General features: G+C 39.0%; 1 long non-coding RNA gene across 6 annotated transcripts in view; it reads left to right on the top strand.

Annotated features, from left to right (window-relative positions):
- Positions 1-18,455, top strand: part of LOC138847271 (uncharacterized) — a 241,126-nt gene that overhangs the window by 93,555 nt on the left and 129,116 nt on the right. For all 6 annotated transcript variants that reach the window (XR_011384998.1, XR_011384996.1, XR_011384999.1 and 3 more), the window contains one exon: positions 5,055-5,134. This is a non-coding gene — a long non-coding RNA (uncharacterized lncRNA). The remainder of the gene's footprint in view (positions 1-5,054; positions 5,135-18,455) is intronic.

Here is an 18,455-nt window from a genome sequence, read left to right as displayed (position 1 = left end):
AATAAAGCTTATACCCTTTATTTTTTACCTTTTCACTCCATGTTTACATAATTTTTTGAATTCCTTTTGTAATTCTTTCTGATTTTGAAGTTATGGTTCTTCTTTGTCTTCAAAGAATTATAGCAACAGAAATGAAATAAATCAGTGAGTCCATGGTTATATATATTTAATGTTCTCTAAGTATTGCTACAATTACATTTACTCATAGTTCTCTATAGTTCTTTCATTTTCAGAAACATTTTATTCAATGAATACAAAATTATTATATACAACTTTAGGAATATAGTGTGTGGGGAGCAACTTGGACTAGACTAAGTTACTGGAATTAAGACTTATTCTGTGCATCTGCTCTCCCACAATATGGCGCTGGGAGAGGAGTGAACAGCTTCTACGCAGCTGTCTCTCGCCAACTTGAGTGATGACCTGCAGGAGCTGATCCTGCTCCTGATTGGAGGAGAGCAGCGTACTCGGCATGTGGGTAGCAGAGTTGGGATTGGTGGAAGAGGACTATAAAGGAGGAGAGAGACAACATGCACCAGGAACATCTATCTGAAGGAACACCTGTGCAGCCCCCGAGAGAGCTGGCCGGCGGTGTGCCGCTCCCCCGCGGAAGTGGGGAAAGTGGCAGGGGGAACCGCCCTTCCACGGAGGTGGAAGGGTCGGTAGCCAACCCGGGAAGAACCAGCAGCTAACCCGGGAAGGGCCGAGCAGACAAAAGAACAGCGCAGGGTCCTGTGTTGTTCCTCCACGAAGAGGGGGAGCGACAATAGTGGTTCTTTCTCCCATACCCACCCTCCCACCCCAACTCTAACCCCCCCCTTTCTTCCACCCTATTCTTCATTAAGATTCATTTTTAATTAACTTTGTATACAGAAGACCAACTCTATACTTAGTAAAGGTTTCAACAATTTGCACCCACCCGCACACAAATAAAGTATAATGAACTGTTTGAGAACAAGTTTTACAGTTAGTTTTCATAGTACAACTCATTAAGGGCAAAGGTCCTGCATGGGGAGTAAGTGCACAGTGACTCCTGTTGTTAATTTAACAATTAACACTCTTATGTATGATGTCAGTGATCACCTGAGGCTCTTGACATGAGCTGCCAAGGCTATGGAAGCCTTTGAGTCCATGATCTCCATCAGTGTTTAGACAGGGCCATAAGTAAAGTGGAAATTCTCTCCTTACTTCAGAGAAGAAAAGTAATTCCTTCTTTGATGGTCCCTTCTTTCCCCTGTGGTCTTACTCACAGAGATCCTTCATGTAGAAACTTTTCTTCTCTTCTCTTCTCTTCTCTTCTCTTCTCTTCTCTTCTCTTCTCTTCTCTTCTCTTCTCTTCTCTTCTCTTTTCTTTTCTTTTCTTTCTTTTTTTGCCTTTCCATGCCTGAATTGCTCTCATGGGCTTCTCAGCTGGACAAGAATGCCTTAAGGGCTGATTCTGAGGTCAGAGTGCTGTTTAGGGTGTTTGTCATTCTGAGTCTGCTGTGTGGACTACTTCCCATGTTGGAACATTCTCTCCTTTTTAATTCTATCTATTGTTTTTTTTTAATTTATTTATTTGACAGATACAGTTAGACAGTGAGAGAGAGAGACAGAGAGAAAGGTCTTCCCTCTGTTGGTTCACCCCCAAATGGCCTCCATGGCTGGAGCTACGCCAATCAGAAGCCAGGAGCCAGGTGTCTCCTCCTGATCTCCCATGCGGGTGCAGGCGCCCAAGCACCTGGGCCATCCTCCACTGCTTTCCCAGGCCATAGCAGAGAGCTGAACTGGAAGAGGAGCAGCCAGGACTAGAACCTGGCACCCATATGGGATGCCGGCGCCACAGGCGGAGGATTAACCAAGTGAGCCACAGTGCCAGCCCCTAACTATTGTTATTAGCAGACACTTGATCTTATTTATATGATCCCTTTGACACTTAATCCTATCTATATGATCAATCAAAAACTTAATATGACCACTTTAACACATAAAATGGCTTTATTATCACCTAGCTTAATGGGATTTGGAGTCCCATGGCAAGTTTTTAGCTTTACCCTTAGAAATAGATCTGTGGGAATGTATGCAGAATTATACAGCTCCTCCCTCTCTTATTCCAATTCTAATTTTTTACTGGGATCTATTTTCAATTGACTTTATACACATATGATTAATTCTGTGTTAAATAAAGAATTCAACAAATGGTATTAAGTAGGAAAGAATAAAATTAATGAAAAATAGAATAAAAAACTGCTCCTTGACAGGCAAGACAAAGGCTGTTCAAGTCATTGCTTCTCCTAGTGTAAGTTTCACTTCTACAGGTTGCCTTTTAGGTGCTCTGTTAGTTATCACAGATCAGGGAGAACATATCCTATTTATCCCTTTAGGACTGGCTTATTTCACTAAGTATGATGTTTTCCAATTCATCCATTTTATTGCAAATGACCAGGTTTCATTTTTTAACCACTGTGTAGTATTCTATAGATTACATATCCCATAATTTCTTTATCGTGCCTTCAGTTGACGGGCATTTAGGTTGATTCTATGTCTTAGCTATTGTGACTTGAACAGCACTATACATGGGAGTACAGATAACTCTTTCAAATGCTGATTTCATTTCCTTGGGTAAATTCCCTGGAGTGGGATGGCTGAGACATATGGTAGGACTATATTCAGATTTCTGAGGTATTGCTAAACTGTCTTCCACAGTGATTTTACCAGTTTACATTCCCATCAACAGTGGATTAGGGTACCTTTTTCACCACAGCCTTGCCAACACTTGTTGGGTGAGGTGAAACCTCATTGTGGTTTCGGTTTGCATTTCCCTGACAGCTAGTGATCCTGAGCATTTTTTCATGTGTCTGTTGGCCATTTGGATTTCCTCTTTTGAAAAATATCTGTTTACATCATTTGCCCATTTATTTTATTTTTAAAACTGGATTCCTCTTTTTTATATCAAGTGTCTGGGCACTGATTCCTTTTTTTAAAGATTTATTTATTTATTTGAAAGACAGAGTTACAGAGAGAATGAGAGGCAGAGAGGAAGAGAGAGAGAGAAGAGGAGAGAGACAGAGAGAGAGACCAAGATAGACAGAGAAAGAGACAGAGACAGACAGAGAGAGAGAGAAAAAGAGAGAGAGAGAGAGGTCTTCCATCCACTGGTTCACTCCCCAATTGGCCCCAAGGGCGGGAGCTATGCAAATCCGAAGCCAGGAGCCAGGAGCTTCCTCTGGGTCTTCCCACATGGATACAGAGGCTCAAGAACCTGGGCCATCTTTTACTACTTTCCCAGGCCATAGCAGAGAGCTGGTTTGGAGGTGGAGCAGCTGGAACTTGAACCCTTGAACCGGTGCTCAATGGGATGACGGCACTACAGGCAGCAGATTTACCTGCTATGCCACAGCACTGGTCCCTTTTGCCCATTTCTTAATTGGTTGTTTGTTGTTGTTGTTGTGGAGTTTCTTTTTTTTCTTTTTTTTTTTTTTTTTTTTTTTTTTGACAGGCAGGGTGGATAGTGAGAGAGAGACAAAGAGAAAGGTCTTCCTTTTTCCGTTGGTTCCCCCTCCAATGGCCGCCATGGCTGGCGCGCTGCAGCCAGCGCACCGTGCTGATCCGAAGGCAGGAGCCAGGTGCTTCTCCTGCGGATGATTAGCCTATTGAGCCGCGGTGCTGGCCTGTTGTGGAGTTTCTTGATGTCTCTATATATTCTGGTTAGTAACCCTTCATTAGTTGAATGGTTTGCAAATAAATTCTCCCAATCTGTTGCTTGCCTCTTCACTTTCCTCCTTCTTTTGCAGTACAGAGCATCTCAATTTGATGTAATCCCGTTTGTTAATTTTGGTTTTTATTGCCTGTGCCTCTGGGGTCTCTTCCAGGAACTCTTTTCCTGTGTCGATGTCTTCCAGAATTTCCCCAATACTGTATACTAATTTGATGGCATGAGGTCATAGATTTAATTCTTTAATCCATTTTGGATGGATTTTTGTGCAAGGTGTAAGGTAGGGGTCCTGCTTCATACTTCTGCATGTGGAAATCCAGTTTTCCCAGCACCATTTGTTGAAGATAATGTTCTTGCTCCAGGGATTGGTTTTAGCTCCTTGGTTGAATATAAGTTGGTTATAGATGGTTGGATTTATTCCTGTCATTTCTCTTCTTTTCCATTGATCTATCCATCTGTTTTTGTACTAATACCAGGCTGTTTTGATTATAACTGTCTTATAGTATTCTTGAAAACTGGTATTGTGATGCCTCTAGCATTGTTTTTGTTGTGTAAGATTGCTTTAGCTATTCGAGGTTTCCTGTGTTTCCAAATAAATTTTATCATCATTTTTTCTAGATCTGAGAAAAATGTCTTTGGTATTTTGATTGGTATTACATTGAATCTGTAAATTGCTTTCATAAAAATGGACATTTTGATGATATTGATTCTTCAAATCAATGAACATGGAAGATTTTCCATTTTTTGTATCTTCTTCTATTTCTTTCTTTAATGTTTTGTAATTCTCATTGTAGAGATCTTTGACATCCTTGGTTAAATGTATTCCAAGGTCTTTTATTTTTTGTGGCTATTGAATGTGATTGATCTTAGAAGTTCTTTCTCAGCTGTGGCATTGTCTGTGTATACAAGGCTATTTTTTTGTGTGTGTTGATTTTATATCCTGCTATTTTACTAAACTCTTCCATGAGTTGGTGGAGTCTTGGTGGAGTCTTTTGGATCACTTATATAAAGAATCATGTCATCTGCAAATAATGATAGTTTGACTTCCTCGTTCCTGATTTGTATCAGTTGTATTTCTTTTTCTTGCCTAATGGCTCTGGCTAAAACTTCCAGTACTATATTGAATAGAAATGGTGAGAGTGGGCATCCTTTTCTGGTTCTGGACCTCAGTAGGAATGTTTCCAACTTCTCTCCATTCAACAGGTTGCTGACCATCAGTTTGTCCTAGATTGCCTTAATTATGCTGAGGAATGTTGCTTCTAAACCCAATTTGATTAGTTTTCATCATGAAATAGTGTTATATTTTGTGAAATGCTTTCTCTGCATCTGCTGAGATAATCATATGGTTTTTGTTCTTCAGGTTGTTAATGTGACATATCACATTGATTTGCGAGTGTTGGACTTTGCCTGTATTCCACGAATAAATCCCACTTGATCCAGGTAAATGATATTTTTGATGTGTTTTTGTATTCAGTTGGCAGAGTTTTATTGAGGATTTTTGCAACTATTTTAATTGGGGAAATTGGTCTGTAGTTCTCTTTCTGTGGTGCATTTTTTCCAGGTTTAGGAATTAAGGTGATGCTGGCTTCATATAAAGAATTTAGGAGGATTCCATCTCTTTTAATTGTTTTATATAACTTAGAAGAATTGGAGTCTGGGGGGGGGTCTTTATTACTGATTCAATTTCCATCTTGGTTATGGGTTTGTTTAGGTATTCTATGTCTTCATGGCTCAATTTAGGTAGGTTGTATGTGTCAAGGAATCTATCCATTTCTTTTAGGTTTTCCCAGTTTTTTGGCATATAGCTCTTTGTAGCAATTTCTGATGGTTCTTTTTATTTCTGTGGTGTCTTTTTTATATATAATTTTTCATATTTAATTTTGTTGATATGAGTCCTCTCTCTTCTGTTTTTTGGTTAGCTGGGCCAATGGTGTGTCAATTTTGTCTATTTTTTCAAAAAACAGCTCTTCATTTTGCTGATCTTTTGTTTTGTTTTGTTTTGGTTTCAATTGTTGATTTCTTTTCTAATTTTAATTATTTATTTTCTCCTACTAGTTTTGGATTTGGTTTGCTGTTTTTTTTTTTTTTTTTTTTTTTTTTTTAGAAACTTGAGGAGCATTGATAGTTCATTTATTTGCTGCCTTTCCAATTTCCTGATGTAGGCACCAATTGCTATAAACTTTCCTCTTAACACTGCTTTTACTGTATTTCCTAAGTTTTGTTATGTTGTGTTGTCATCTTCATTTTTTTCCAGAAATTTTTATTTCTCTTTTGAGTTCGTCTATGACCCAGTATTTATTCAGCAGCGTGTTGTTCAGTCTCTATGTGTTTCTGTATGTTCTGGAGATTCTTAGTTTATGATTTCAAGCTTCATTGCATTCTGGTCTGAGAAGATACATAGCATGATTTTGATTTTTTTTTTAATTTGCTGAGACTTGCTTTGTGGCCTAACATGTGGTCAATCCTAGAGAATGTTCCATGCCCTGGTGAGAAAAATGTATATTCTGTGGCTGTAAGCTGGAAGATACTGTATATATCTGTTAGGTCTATCTAGTTGGTCTATGGTGTGGATTAACTCTGTGGTTTCCTTGTTGATTTTCTACCTGGTTGATCTTTCCATTGCTGAAAGTGGGGTGTTGAAGTCCCCCATAACTATTGTATGTGAGTCTATATCTCCCTTTGAATCTCTTAAGGTTTCTTTTAAATAGCCAGGTGCCTTGTAATTAGGTGCAAATAGTCACATCTTCCTGTTGAGTTGATCTTTTAATCATTATATAGTGTCCTTCTTTGAATTTTTTAGTAGTTTTTGTGTTAAAGTCATTTTTTGTCTGATGTCAGGTTGGCCAGACCAGCTCTTTTTGGTTTCTTTTAGCATGGATTATCTTTTTCCATCCTTTCACTTTCAGTCTGCATGCATCTTTGTTGGTAAGATTCTTTTAGGCAGCAAATAGATGAGTTTTCTTTTTTTAACCCTTTTGGCCAGTCTGTCTTTTAACTGGAAAGTTGAGATAATTTACATTCAGGGTGACTATTTTTAAGTACCATCTTTGCCCTGCCATGTTTCCATAAATAGTCCTGTTTCTGTATTCTGTGTTTCACTTATACTTTTGCTGGTTCATTTTCAGCCTTCACCTTCTTTCGCAGTGATGTTCCTGTTTCTGTGTTTCTGTGTGTAGTACAGTCTTGAGCATCTTTTGTAGGTTTGCATGAGTAGTTATGAATTCTTTCGATTTCTTTTTGTTGTGGAAGATCCTTATTTCTCTTTCATTCATACATGAGAGCTTTGCAGGGTACTGCATTCTGGGTTGACAGAGTTTTTCTCTTAGGACTTGGAATATATCTCGCCATTCTCTTCTTGCCTATAGAGTTTCTGATAAGAAGTCTGCAGTGAGTCTAACTGGATTTCCTCTGAATGTGATTTGGCATTTCTGTCGTGAACATTTAAGATCTTTTTTGTATGTTTTACTGTAGAGTTTGCTTACAATGTGTCGTGGTGAAGATCTCTTCTGGTCATGTCTATTGTGAGTTCTGTGTACTTCAATACTTGGATTTTTCCCCAGAATGAGGAAGTTTTCTGTTATTATTTCATTAAGAAGGCCTTCTAGTCCTTTCTCTCTTTCCACACTTTCCAGAATTCCTAGGTTCCATATGTTGGGTCGTTTGATAGAATCTTATAGATCTCCAACTGTGTTTTTTTAATTTTCTAATTTCTTCTTTTATTTGGTCTGACTGTAATATTTCCAGAAATTTGTTTTCTAGTTTTGATATCCTTTTTTCTGTCTTATCTATTCTGTTGTAAGGCTTGCCACTGCATTTTTACTTGATCTATTGAATTCTTCATTTCTAGCATTTCATTCTGACTTCTCTTTAACATCTCAATTTCTTGGAAGTACTTTTCATTTAGATCATGAATTAGATCCCGATTGCTTCTAAGTAATCTGACAATTAATTTTCTGAATTCCATTTCTGTCATATCCTCAATCTCTTCATCTTTACCTTCTATTATTGAAGAGTTGTAGTGTTACTATAGGGGGCTCATAGTGACTTCCTTATTCTTATTTAAGGTTTTTCCTTTGTTTTTTGGCATTTGTGTATTTTTGTTTTTGGTCTGGTTAATGTTCTCTTTAATTTGTATCTTTGTGCTTGTGATGAGATTTCCCTCTGCTATGAGCCTCTCTGAGTCTGTATGTTGCAAGTTGAAGCAGGCAGCTCTGCTTCCTGGAGTCCAGCTTACTTCTCAATCGTGATGGGGGCGGGTTCGAGCTCTGGTGTACTAAGCCCCGCGTCCTGGAGCATGGCTCAGTTCTTACTTGTGCATGAATTGTGCTCAAGTTTTCAATATTCAGGACTTCTTATTGTATAGCTTGTGTAGTGGGGAGAAAATTACTCTGAAATGCTGAGGTCGTCATTCATGGATCAGGGGTGTGGTGAGGTGGCCCCCACAGTTGATGGGCATGTACACATGAGGCAAATGCAGTAGACCCCACTTACATTCAAAAATGTAAACAATCAAAATGGCTTCACCCAGCCAGCTGCAGGTCTGGTTGGGGGGAGTGGGGAGACATAAATGGACAAGGACCTGCCTGACCTCTCTGTTTTTTCCCCTATGACCTCTCTTTCTTCCTGCGTGAAACTTCAAGCACAGTTTCGCCAGCTCCCCTTCCTGCTGCTATCTGCAGCTCTGTGGATTTGTGATTTCTTGTCTAACCTGATCCTCTAGGGGATGGCGCCAGCCTCCCCATTCCACATCTCTGCCACACCTCTGCTGAGCCTCCACCACTTCCCTTTCCTGTTTGCTCCTTCAGCGTGGACCTGCCCAGTCTCTGTTAGACTCCTGGGCTGCCCTGAGTGAATTTCCCATGACTCTATCTCTGGCTTATATCCTTTCTCCTTTTTAACTATTTTACCCCATGTGACTTGGATCATCCTGTTGCTATACTGCCATCTTGGGCTCCCTCCGTCCAAAGAATATTTATATAATCTTAATGATGAAGGTACTATTTTCATCCTAGTTTTATAGAAGAACAAAAACCCAGGGAAATCAATCAACTTGTGCAAGGCCAAAACTAACATACACAGATAATTCTCTTAAGACAAGAGTATGTCTAGTGTCGGGGACCACGCAGCATGTGACCTCTTAGTTGAGAGACAGGGCTGGACAGGCCAGACCTGATAGTACTGATAACGCAACCTTGTGTGACCTTGTGCCTTAAGGCCTTGTAACCTTTCCCCTACTTGCACTAGCATTGCAGCTACAAGATAAGCCCCCCCCCTCCTTCCCCCTCCCGATACCCTGCCTCGATGATATATAAGTGTGTGGTTGAAAAATAAAGTCGCAGCTTGATCGGCACCTGTCTTGCTGCCATCTTTGTGTCTCCTGTCCCTTTCATTTCTCCTTCTAGGTGCTCGGCCCCAGTTGCTGTCCCGCGGGATGGGACAGTCTAGTATATTCAATATAAAACAAGAGAATAATATAAAATCTATTTGAAAAGAAAAAGTAAGAGACAGAAGAAAACATGTGAAGACAACACGGATGATGTATGAACAGGATTTCCTATTTTAAACACAGGCAATATCTCAACAAAATCCCTATAAAAGAAAAGTTTAGTGGCTAAAGCTCAGGAAAATCTGTATGGATTATACACACATAACTATGGAAAGCCTGAAGTTACGTGTTTAGCATATTGGTTTATAACTTATCATAGGCAGGAATTAGTTATTCTCATTTATTTTCTTTCTAAAACTTGCTATGAAACATTTCAGTAAAATATTATTCCAAAGGTATTATGGTAAACAATAAACACACTATATAGATTTAAATAACTGAACAAAGGTGTTCCTGAAAACATCTGTCTTAATCTAGACATCCCATACAGCAGAGCCTACGGGAGCGTTTTGTACTGCTTCCAGGGAGGGAGGAGTAAGGAGCAAAGGGAGTGAGGCAGCGAAGGGGGAAAAGGCAGCCACCAGATGTGACTGATTTCTAAATACTGAGCACTGCTCTCCAAGAAATCTGTTCAACTCGGCTCAGTAAGGTGGCTGAGAGAAGAAGTAATCTGTTCCTTCTCTCCTCGGTCAAGGTTTTACTCTACAGGGCATTCATCAGGTTCTTAGTACTTCCAAGTTGAGCTTGTGCAGGCCTCAGCTGAATGTTGCCTGTTGATGCTTACACATTTTCATCCACTGAGGTCCTTGGGATAAGATGTTGTGTGGTCTGAGCAGTAGGTGAGTTGGCAGTAGATTAAACTTACTTGCAGTTTGTTGAAATTTGTGTAGCACAGAGCACACAACAGCAGCTGCCACCTCAGACAGGTGGAAAGGACTTGATTTGAAGTGGCTGGTGGCACATGGCCAATGGGATACTGGTGTATTTGAGATAGTGCTTTCCATATTATGACCTATAGAATTATATAACATAAAATGTTAGGTCATATGTCAGTGCAGTTGAATTGGGGAGTTGGAACATTTGTCTGGGTTGTCCAAAGATATTGAACCAATGTGTTAGATATGTAGGTAGGTAAGTAGGTAGATAGATGATAGATAGATAGATAGATAGATAAGGAACTTAGGGGATTTGGCTTACTTGATTGTGGAGGCTAAGAAATCCATGACTAGTCATCTACAAACTAGAATAGTGTGGCTCAGCCTAAATCTAAAGGGCTTAGAACAAGAGAAGCTGATGGTATAACCCCAGTTCAAGGCCAAAGGCCTGAGAATTCAGTAGATGGAGTGGTATTGGGGAACCAGGGTAAGACCTGGAGTCTCAAGACCAAGAGCTTGGAATTCTTCTATCTAAGGAAGGGCAAGAAGGATGTTCCTGCTCCAGCAGAGGGAGCAAATTAGACTTTCCTGTGCCTTTCTGTTCTATCTCAGTTCCCATCTGTTTGGGTGGTTCCTGTCCATACTGAAGGTGGGCCCTTCAGTCTACTTACTCATGCCAATCTTTTCTGAAAACACCCCCACAGATAAACCCAGAAACATTGCTTTACCAGGTATCTGGATATCCCTTAATTCAATTAAATTAACAATTACAATTAATCATCACAATAGAGATTTTGAGACAGTAGAATCATTATATGCACTCTTTCAAATAAGTAGCTGTTTATTCTATATGACTGTTAGCTTTAGGTAAAATTAGCTTTTCTTCTAAACTAACATGGACAAATAAAACTATTTATAATATTGTCAGAAATTTTCATTAGACAGTCTTTTAATCTTCCTGTTGCTTGATTTTTTTCTTATAATTTTTGCATTTCCTTAACATTTATGAAGTGACTATTATAAACAAAGGGCAAATGTATTTTGAAAAGATAAAAAAAAATGAGTGGTTGCTAATTGGTACCTTTGTGTGTTAGCATTCTGACATTCCAAATGGCATCTTCTAACAGAGATAATTTACTTCCCCTGGATTTTAATTTCTTTTATGATTTTTTTGCTATTTGTCATCTCACCAAGGGCACTAGAGTTGAAGAATGAGGGTCATTTGAATGCCTGCAAATAAATCTTTAAAATATACTGTTATTCTCTCTCTGTAGAATCAAGAAATATGATGAACCCTAGGGTATCACTTAGATCCTTTATCAGATTGGAAAGCAGTCATTGTTTAGCTTCCCCCAGCAGTCCCAGGAAACAGTGCCCATTCATCTGGATGGAATGGACAGAAGCTCATATAGAAAACTGGATTATGCTTGCAAAGTCCCAAATAGGATGTTTGCCTCTAGAACGAAACAATTAAATTTAATGCTGTAAGGTTGACAAGACCAGGAGCTGTGCTGTGACCTAACAGATGTCCTTAGAATGTGTTGTGATTTGTGTTAGAAATCTCCTAACTGTGTGTTTTATTCTGATTATGGACTTTGTAATATACAGAGCAGCACATGGTGGGTAGAGGCTAGGGTAGAGATGACTCTATACTGGTTAAGTGCCTAGACTTTAATATCAGGTAGGGATGAGTTTGAATTCCAGCTTCTACTACATAGTAGCTCTTTATCTTCTGCGGACTAGTTAATCTCCATAAATTTCTGTTACTGATTGTTCCTCTTACCCTATATCTACTTTGTAGAATTGTAGAAATGATGATTGTGGTAATACATTTAAAATATCTCAAAGCCTTCAACAAGTGATTGTTACAAAAAGCTATTAGCAATCTAAATGTACTAAGATACTTCAAGAAAAAACTCCCAAATTCATGCTTTTAGCTGTTTTCAAGCTTTTAATTGAATTCTGTACTTCTTAGAAAAAAATAAAGACAACATTACTTCAAAACAGGCAATAATCAGTTTTGCAACCTTGAAAGATGCCTTTTCATTTATCAGCTCCTATTTGAACTGAAAATATGTTAACATGATAAAGAAGTAAGTAAAACAATTCATTTGCTATTGAGACAATAGCTGCAGCAGTGATATCCCGTAAGCCAGTATCAACGCTCTTGAACAGTACTGTGAAATATACCACAGAATCTGCAGTTTTCAGAACATGTATGTGAAATTGAGAGATCCAAAACATTCAAAGTAAACCTCTGATGGACCACCTGCTATCAGTCTGTATCTTCTTCCTTGGTGAATCTCACAGTTTTACTCTGGGTAAGAGTTACATGATAATGTCAAACTACTGTTTTCCAACAAAGAGTTCCCCCTAGTCTCCCATCCTTTTAGTGTGTCTTGACAAACACTCAGTTAATTCCCTCTGCACTTAGAAAACATCTCAACTTCTTTACCTTGATTCCAAGGCTATCCACAATTGCCCAATTCATCAGCCTCTAGCTCACAGCAGGAGGCCTGATACCTAGGAGATGCTTCATAAATATTTAGTGTCTAAGAGTCTTTTTAATCTGTACCCACCCCCCACTCTCTATCCCATTTTTGTCCCCTATATCCCTCAGGACTCAGTTTAGACATTAGTTCAAGGAAGTACTCTCTGATTCCTTGTCTAGATGAAATTCCTCTTCTATAAACTCTATATTGAATTCCCCATCATTCTCACTCATGTTGTACAACAAACACTTGCATATTATTGACTTCTGCTAGGCAACAAAATCCTTGCTAGTAAATGTAAGTAGATCTTTTTTATTTTATGAAGTTTGATGTTTTGACCTCTTGTACATCACTGTCGTTCAGCAGGTAGTCCCTCACAGGGTTTGCCGATTCCTGCGTAAACTCATTGCACCTTTAATATGCAATCCAGAGCCCGCACCAAAAACCCGCTTCTCTGCTGGACTTCTGCTCTCAGGACCACCATCCACCTGCCCTAGTCAGCCTAGAGTTAGGAACCAAGAAGCCAGGGAAAAAGCCCCTGTGTCCAGAGCCTGCTGAAGTGACTCAAACTAGCCAATTCTAAGTCTGATTACCCACCTCACCCACTTCTTTCTTTGGAACCTACAATAAAGACTCTTGCTCATATGTTTCCCATTTGACTCCTTTGACTCCTGACCTTCTCTTTGTGGGTGCACAAGATGTAGCATACTCTGTCCTCTTGTACTCTTTGAGTATAACCAACTATCTTTTTTTTTTTAATATATACTTTTTTTTTTTTTGATAGGCAGAGTTAGACAGTAAGAGAGAGACAGAGAGACAGAGAGAAAGGTCTTCCTTCTTCCGTTGCTTCAACCCCTAAGTGGCTGCCACGGCCGATGCACTGCGCTGATCCAAAGTCAGGAGCCAGGTGCTTCTTCCTGGTCTCCCGTGCAGGTGCAGGGCCCAAGGACCTGGGCCATCCTCTACTGCACTCCCGGGCCACAGCAGAGAGCTGGCCTGGAAGAGGAGCAACCGGGACAGAATCCGGCGCCCTGACTAGGACTAGAACCTGGGGTGCCAGCGCCTCAGGTGGAGGATTAGCCTAGTGAGCTGCGGCGCTGGCCTAACCAACTATCTTTTCAAAGGCAAGCATCTCTAATCAGTTAGCCTTGCCATTCCTAAATAATCATATGTGGATTATAAAACAACAGAGAGAATCCCTTTTGTTCATGTTTAATTTTCAGTCCCTACTATATATTCATGCACACAAAGAAAATTAAATATGAATATTTTATGTCACATTAGGAATATGTTGAATATGTTATTAGAATCTACTTTCTGCTACTCCATTTCTAATAATGGTGCATAGGATATCTTGTTTGACAGTAAAGTTTTTTACAACTACTTCTAAACTGTACATTCCTAACATTGTATTTTGCTTGTAATAAAATTACTCTTGTCCCCAGGTTAAATACTAATTTTGCTACTTTTAGTTTTGCTTTTAAGAGCTTCATCCTTTCACAAAACATTTGGTTGAGAATAAAATATATTTCATGCTGGCACAGCTTTCTCCATACTGTTCATTATGATTGTACCTAAATATAATTAAATAGGACTTCAACAGTCTTGTGATCTGACACAGTTGTGGGTGATTTACACGCAAAAATATTCTAGGAGATAAAAAGAAAGGATGGTCTATTTTGGACCACTCACATCTCTGCTGGTCATACCTGCCATATGTTAGTTTCTCTTTTCTTCCAACTGTTTTCTTTTCTAAGAGTGACTTCCAGGCAGGAGACATCACTTCCCACTTTGGGATCTTAAAAATGCTTGTGTTTGCATATCAATTAGTTCACTTTTGCTTGAAGCATCTCAATGCTGTGTGTTGACCTCAGTCTCTTTTCTTAAGGTGGTTGAAATATTCATCCTCAGAGTTACTTCCTCCAAGTCCTTTTGTTCCTGCAGTTGGGATTTCCAGCTCCTGAGAATAGTTGGCCTGAGTGGGGAGGAGAATTCAGATTGTTTTGGAAAGCAAGATGAAGCTTAAAACTGTATTACAGGGACCAGCATCATGGCACAGCAGGTTAAGCTGCGATTGCAAAGCCTTAATCCCGTGTCAGAGTGCTAGTTCAAGTTCTACCTATTCCACTTATGATACAGCTTCCTGCCAGTGTTCCTAGGAAGGCAGCAGAAGATGGCCAAAGTATTTGGTCCCTGCCACCCATGTAAGAGACCAGGATGGAGTTCCTGGCTCCTGGCTTCATCCTGGTCCAGACCTGACTGTTGCAACTTTTAGGGAGTGAACCAGGGTATGGAAAATTTTCCTGTCTCTCCCTCTCCGTCTCTGGTGTTTTTTTCCTTTCAAATAAGTAATTAAGTAAATAAATAAATGCATAAATCATTTTTGGAAAAGACCATATTGTAGGCAAAATGTAACTCAGCAAGATGAACTTTAAATGTACAGGGCCAGACCCAGAGTTGGATGTAGGTTTTAGGTGTGGCTGTTAAAAAGAAAGACAAGAGTGTGACATTGGAGCTACTTTTCTATCTGCTCATGTTTTGAACCCAAACATTGTCCATGACCCAGTTTCCCCAAAGATAAAGGTGAACATTTTAGTCACATGTTGATATTATTTTTTGATTCCTTGGAGTGCCTTTCCTTGATCATTTATGTTTTTACCATAACTCTCATTTTTACCATTCTTCTTTTTTGACTCTGCTTGATACATGAGAATATGAATAAAGTGATTTCTCAAAAGTTTTAGCTGTCCTAAGAAATTAAAATGGAATATTTGGAAGCTGAAAACAGTAAAAAATAAAAAGAAGCACAAGTCAAGATATTCACTTATAATATTGAAACTATGAATAAGACTAATAAGAACTGTGACATTAATTGGGATGCTTTGAATATCACTACCAAATGGTTCTGTTGGACGTGTTGCATATTTAATGTTTCCTCTATCAGTGCCTCTAGGTAATACATGTCCATCAGCTTAGGTAACTAGATATAATAATACATTGTGAGATTAATTAACTTTGAACTTAACGAAAATGCCTGTGGGAAGTCAAGGTAAGATGACATGTCATAGCATCCAAGCAAGTCATTATCTGGAAAGAAATCAGGAAAACTAGATATGAAACGAAGCCTCAAATGGGAAAGTATCTGCTGAAGACATAGCATGCCCTGAGATACAAAAACTTTAATGCCGGGGTGTTTAACAAAGTGATTCTAACTGCAATCATAGATCAATTCCAAGTTATTTAGGACATTTATGTATCTCTTACTGTGTTTTTTGTTAATGGTTATGGGAATAATTAAATCTACCAGTTTAAATGTAAACTATAGAACAGAAGTTGCAGATGTGAAACAGATGGTTTAATATTACCCCTTCACCCAAGACAGTCTCATCTCTGGACTGCTCTGTCTCCTCTTCCCTTCATTAGTTCTCCTCAATAAGAAACCATGTTTCTGGACTTTGCTAGCTGGAAAGTAAATTTTTAGACTTTGAAGAGAAAATGAGTCCAATTAAATACATTTCTAAGAGTCTCTTAAAGCAGATTCCAGTATGAGACTGCCCTGACCAATGAGATCTAAGCAGGCACCTCTTGATCCTTCTTGGAAGGTTACAAAACCTAGCAAGAGTATTATTTGTACTCTTTACCCTTATTTTTCCCATTTCCTGGAGCCCTTGCAGCTATTATGGACTGTTAGGTAATGTGGATAATAGAAACGATGTGTGCAAAAGTGGACATCTGTAAGAAACCGAGGCACTTGTACTGTGTGGAGCCGCCAGAACAATCTCAAACAGCTGCTCTGATAATGCTCTTATAAGAGAATGAAGCATACTTATTTAAAACATTGTAAGAAAACCTCCATTACTAGCAGCTGAAAGCAGTATCTAATATAAATATCAGTTTCTAAACTTTTTCTCTCCATAGCATTTGGGCCATCCTCTACTGCTTTCCCAGGCTATAGTAGAGGGAGCTGATCAGAAGAGGAGCAGCGGAACTAGAACTGGCACTCATATGGGATGCCGGTGCCACAGGTGGGGGCTTAGCCCACTCCACCAAAGTGCTGGCCTCAAAATATTATTTTTTTAAAGGTGTACATGACAATAAGGAGGATTTGATGAGAGGAAACTTGTAAAACCCTTAGAATAAAATTTAGCACATAGATAAGTGCGCAAGAATTATCATGAAGTTTTTGATAGTCATTGTGAAGTAATGTGGAGACTCTTGAATATACCCAAAGTGGTTTTGCTTCATTGAACAGAGACCTATTGATCCTAAATCTTTTCCCTGAAGTAATCCAAATGGGTCATGACCTTGAAAATTCTTCTAGGGCTTAGACAGATGCCATGCCCGTCTTGAATCTTTGTGTTTTTCCTTTGTGACTGAGGGGTCCTAACTTTTTCAAATTTTCTTAATACAACTTGTTTTAACAAAGGCTTAACTCCAATTGCATTTATTATATTAAGGGGAAATATTGTTAATTTCTAAGAGAAAATATTAGAAGCAATTAGTTGTTTAGTCCTTAAAAGTACAGGCTTCAGACACAGATGAACTTGGGTTTTATTTTGAGATTTTTGTTCACTACCTGTGAAAGACATTTGGCATAAAAGTAACCTTTCTGAGTTTCTGTTTCTTCACCAACAAACTATGGATAATAGATAGTACTTAGACTCAGAGAATTATGTCACAGCTCAATTGAGGTAATGCATTTTGAACACCTAATCTCCACCTGGCATGTTAGACGTGCTCAGTGAGTGTACACTGTCAGTGTTTTGTCTTGTTTTTAAAGATTCATTTATTTATTTAAAATAGTTACAAAGAGAAAGGGAGAGACAGAGAGGAAGACAGAGAGGGAGAGTGAGAGAGATCTTCTATCCATTGATCCAGGTGTGATCCAGATGGCCACAGTAGCCAGGGTTGGACAGGAGCCAGGGGCCCAATGATTAGGGCCATCTTCTGCTGCTTTCTCAGGCAGATTAGCAGGGAGCTGGATTGGAAGTGGAGCAGCAGAGAATGGAACCCGTGCCAATATGGGATGCCAGTGTTACAGGCAGTGACTTAATCCACTACATCACAACACTGGCCCCAGGCTGTCATTGTTGAGTTGTAGTAATTATGCCAATCAGGAAAACAAATAATCACATTTTGGTGAATACCAGTAGTTTATTGATCCAGTTGGAATAATCCAGAATTGATGCAGTAGTATAAAAAGTGTTCAAAAAGGGAGCAAAGCAGCACGTTAGGTCTCCACTTGGGCTGCCCACGTACCATGTTAGAGTGCCTGAGTTTGAGTCCTGACTCCATTTTTGAATCTGTCCCTTTGTTAATGTACACATTGGGTGGCAACAGGTGATGGCTCAAATACTTGGATCCTAGCCATCCATGTGGGAGACCCAGATTGAATTCAGGGCTCCTGGCTTGACCTGGCCCAGTTCTGGCAGTTACAAGAATTGGAGGAGTGAATCAGTGGATAAGGATTCGTTCTCTGTCCATCTCTGTCTTTCTCTCTCTGCCTTTCAAATAAAGTGAAAATAAATAATAAATAAAAACTTAAAAAGAAGTGGAGCAAAAGTGATTGCTGATATTTTCATGCAAACAAATCTTTAGAAAGCTAGAGAAATTAAAATGAAATCTTGAGTTAGCACTTGAGAATCCTAAGTATTTATCTATTTTGTTCTCCCTATATATATCATTCTACATTGATTTATGTAAGGTTTGAGAAGAAATGGTTTTGAAAAACTTTTAAAGGGCAGCATATAGAAAGATCAATACACTCAGAAAGATACAGGGTGATAAAAATGCAGTTGAAATGATATGAATCTGAATTATTGAGGAGAAAAGAGAACATTATGGTTTGTTTGGCTTATTAGAGTAAAGTTAGGCTCTTGGAGGATGGGGCTTAGCTGCCTGACCACAACCTGCAGGACATGTAGCAAAAATCTTGCCTATGTTAAAAAGGATAAATAAATCAAATATATATATATATATATATGTATATATATGAAAGCTTTCAAATA

The sequence above is a fragment of the Oryctolagus cuniculus genome, chromosome 20 (genome assembly GCF_964237555.1).
Source record: "Oryctolagus cuniculus chromosome 20, mOryCun1.1, whole genome shotgun sequence".
NCBI classification, from domain to species: domain Eukaryota; kingdom Metazoa; phylum Chordata; class Mammalia; order Lagomorpha; family Leporidae; genus Oryctolagus; species Oryctolagus cuniculus.
The sequence above is the reverse complement of the archived record's forward strand: the minus strand, read 5'-3'. Positions and strand labels throughout refer to the sequence as shown.